Below are 4,023 nucleotides of genomic sequence, written 5' to 3' on the forward strand. Positions count from 1 at the left end.
TGTCTAACTTGCTGGCACAACGGCATCTGAATCTCAGAAATGTGGCAGGCTGGAGGTATGCATTTGTCACTTATAACCTGGTTTGCTTTTAAAAAGAGACGTTTTGATTTTAACTTTCCTATAGCCTTCAGTTTGCTCAAAAGTGATACATCCACAGTCTTTTGCAGTAGGGACTTTAATAACACATATGATACGTTATCCAATGAATGATGGTTATGGCTATTCCCAAGTCTCCATTATCCATTGATTTGCTTTTTTATTAAAGCTCCCGTACCAACTGAAAATCACATTGTTCCTTGGGGTGAATTTTAAACCAGTGTATCTGGTGAAAAATATTGATTTCCTGTCAATTTATTTTTTAAAAAAATCATAGCAGACATTTTACAATGGAAAAGTTCATACAGGACACAGGAAATAGAGAAAAATATTTCCTTCCCGCTTCAGCGCAGGAGCTACACAGCGTGTTCCAATTCAGAGAACACGCAAACAATGTTCAGTCTTCAGGCAAGGTCAGCAAAGCAGATGTGACTTTAAGTTTACCGCTTGTATAGCGTGAGAACAATCCCAAGATAATGGAAAGACCTTATGTGGAAGCCATGGAGTTTACTAAGCAGCTTGGCTAAACGCACCATATGATTCACTGTGTGGCATTTCCACATTGCTCAATGCTCTTGGGGCTGCTGGAACAGCAATGATTAAAAAAGAAAAAAGAATCACGTTGAGATAAATATCTTTAAAGATGGTGGGGGGAGGGGAGAAGAAAGCATCAAGAGTCCAGGGCTACCGTTGCAGTCCTCCATCTCCTGTTGAGTGTAGATCGCTTCGAAGGATGCCTTGCTCTCCACGACGAGTTGCATTACTAAAGAGGTGTGATGACCGTCCTAGAGTAAGACACATCTTAGCTCCTAGATTTTTAGCCGCTCTTGACTCTTCCATTGGCAGCTGTGAGCTGAGACCTCTAGTGTAAAAACTAAATGTACACAGGGCCTTTTTGTTTGTTTAAGTGATTTCAGGTTCAGCATTTAGTTTACTGGAGTCTTGATCCTTGACAGAGATTTCTGTACTGTATTTCAAAGAGGACAAGGAGATGAAAATATGAATTAATGTTAGAGCAAAAAAGCAGGGCATTTTCCTTGGAAACATCTCACAGACATTTCAAAAAGTGAGACCTGTCCAAATAAATATGCAGCTCACTGACAGCTGAAGATTATCCATTTGTAGTTCATTAGAGTTTTATCATAACAAAAACATTAAGGAGGTGGTATTCCCTTTCAAATTTTTTGAGGGAGGAAGAGCAATAACATTGTCAAGTGATGTATGTGACAGAATAAGTTAACCTTTGTAACTCCGACCAAGGTCAGGTGACTAAGGTTGGAAAATAAATTTAAATCCCCCTCTATCATGGGGGTGCTAGAATTTGCTGGATCTGGATCTCACTAGTACACAGGCATGAATCAAGCTCTAGTTTTCTGCTAATCTTCTGTTCTGTAAAGTAGTAACGAATTGGAAGCTGAAGCTAGCAGAACTCCAATGTGACATTACTTAGGTTTTTTTCTCTAAGCATACGTAATCACTGGCACAAACACCCACCAAATGCAGTTACATTCTCCTTCATGCAGGAGTCTCTGAACTGGTAGTCTATGTTTTCCTAGAGAAAAAATAAATTAGTCAGAATTGAAGAATCACTGGCTGTCACTTGAGGTCTGCTTTTCATCAGCAATCAGCCTAACCGGTTTAACAGTATTTAATCTGCCACTGAGGAAAGTGATGGATTTAAATTCATTTACACCCTTTAGTGAAATGCATGTCTGTGCAAATTAGTATAGAAAATTAACTAGCAATGACCACTATCCAAGGTATATGTCATACTTTGAAAATAATTTTACATTAGTCCAGGTTATATCCACCTTATAAGAAAATAACCACAGATAAAATGATGACAAATAACCTTTCTGACAACTCACCTGTTTGTCTTACCTGATCTTCTTCTGTACTTCTCTTCTAGCCTTAGCTGATTTTCCCAAGATGGGACACTGAAGTAAGCTGGTAAGGTAAGGTGGAAAACTTGCCAGCTTGTGCATTGCAGTCAACTATTCTGTGGAAAAATAGGCAATTTAAGCCTTACAGGACTGAAGCACTTTAGATTCATTTTCTTTCTTTACTTTCTTTCTTTACTAGCACAAAATTTAATGGAGGGACTGGCGTTCAGTTGCCTTGCTCCAGAATGTGGGCCCACAGTTCTAGTGACTGAAAACCTCTTGAGCATCTTTAAAAGTTTTGAAGTCAGAAACCCGATCTGTGATTAACTCATAGTCTTTCAGATGATGTCATGAAAACAGGTTTATTAAAAAGTAAATTACTTTATTTTACTTCCACTCCATGCTAGGACAGAGACAAGTAGAAATCCAGAATTGTTAGCTTTTGGAATTTATTTAATTTTTTGCACACACGTTATGATGTTTATTTTGCATTTAGGAATAAGGAGTGAGTTTCTCCTTTACTTTAAGCACACAAACTCCTTCAAAATCAAACTCCTGAAAAAATGCATCTCTTTTTGTGCATCCTCCATTCTGGAAAGATGACAAGAATAAATTTGGAAAACACACAGCCCTGAAAAGACCTTGCCTTGAAAGAAGTCAGGTCTTTGCAGAAGTGACATTCTCTGGTATGTGCTTGACCAAAAAAGACTTACCACAGCAGCTGTTCCTCCTCCTGCTCTTCTCCTGTTTTGAAGGGTATGGAGGATGAGGGTGGATTTTGGCATCAAGCAAAAGGTGCGTCCAGGTGGAGGACCTCCTGCAGCAGGTGGCTGAGCTGCAGGAGGCGGTGAGAAGGCTGTGTAACGTCAGGGAGCCTGAGAAGGAGTTAGATGGTTCCAAGAGCAGTCTGCAGTGGATCCATCCCTTGTATCAGGGATGTCAACGAGAGACTACCAAGCCTCGTACCGTCCATTGACTATAATCTGCTTCTGTTGTTCCGTGTGGGCACCAGTGACACAGCCGGGAGCAGTCTGAGGCATATCAGGAAGGATTACAGAGCCCTGGGAGCAGTGGTAAGGGACTCTGGAGCACAGACTTTCTTCATCAATCCTCCCGGTCAAAGGGAAGGGTTTTGAAAGGGACAGTCAAATATGGTGAATCAACAAACGGTTACAGGACTGGTGTCACAGCCAGGGGTTCAGCTACTTAGACCACGGGACTTGTTTCAAGAAACCTGGGGGCTGATGGGGTCCATCTGTTAGAGAAGGGGAAGACTATCTTCAGTCATAGGCTTGCCAAGCTCATGAGGAGGGCTTTAAACTTCCCTCTTTGCCGGGGAGCAGAACCTCAATCCATCCCACTCCTACCAGTTTGATGCCAGTGCCAGCAATAGATGCCCAGAGCCTGGAGAAGGTTCACAGGTCAGCCGGAGAGCACCTGAAGAGCATCACAAAGGGGTTCCAGCCAGTAAATCAGCTTCATCAGGGGTCCAATTTAAATACCTCTATGCAAACACACATAGCCTGGGGAATAAACAAGAGGTGTTAGAGACACGTGCACGCCTGCAGGGCTATGATCTTACTGGCATCACGGAGATGTGGTGGGATGGCTCCCATGACCAGAGTGTTGGAATGGAAGGATACAGGCTCTTTAGGAAGGACATGCAGGGGAGACGAGGAGGAGGCGTCCCCCTCTATGCCCATGACCATCTGGAGTGCATGGAGCTCTGCCTGGGGAGGGATGAGGAGCCAGCTGAGAGCTTATGGGTCAGGATTAAGGGGAGGGCAGGGACAGGTGACATTATAGCAGAGGTCTGCTACGGGCCACCTTGACCAGGAAGACAGAGTGGATGAGGCGCTCTATAGACAGATAGGAGCAGCCTCACGTTCACAAGCCCTGGTCCTCATGGGAGATTTCAACCACCCCAATATCTGTTGGAGGAACAACACAGTGGGGCATAAACAATCTGGGAGGTTCCTGGAATGTGTTGATGATAGCTTCCTTTTCCAAATGATAGAGGAACCAACGAGGAGAGATGCTATGC

The 4,023-nt window shown here is 43.0% G+C and overlaps 1 long non-coding RNA gene across 1 annotated transcript; it reads right to left on the reverse strand.

Annotated features, from left to right (window-relative positions):
- Positions 1-232: 232 nt before the first annotated feature.
- LOC142056977 (uncharacterized) lies at positions 233-2,109 on the reverse strand. The gene is made up of 2 exons (XR_012660503.1): positions 1,965-2,109; positions 233-1,063 (listed from the first exon to the last, which is right to left on the reverse strand). It is a non-coding gene; the product is annotated as an uncharacterized LOC142056977 (long non-coding RNA).
- Positions 2,110-4,023: the final 1,914 nt, after the last annotated feature.

This window comes from Phalacrocorax aristotelis, chromosome 4, assembly GCF_949628215.1.
Source record: "Phalacrocorax aristotelis chromosome 4, bGulAri2.1, whole genome shotgun sequence".
Classification (NCBI taxonomy): Eukaryota; Metazoa; Chordata; class Aves; order Suliformes; family Phalacrocoracidae; genus Phalacrocorax; species Phalacrocorax aristotelis.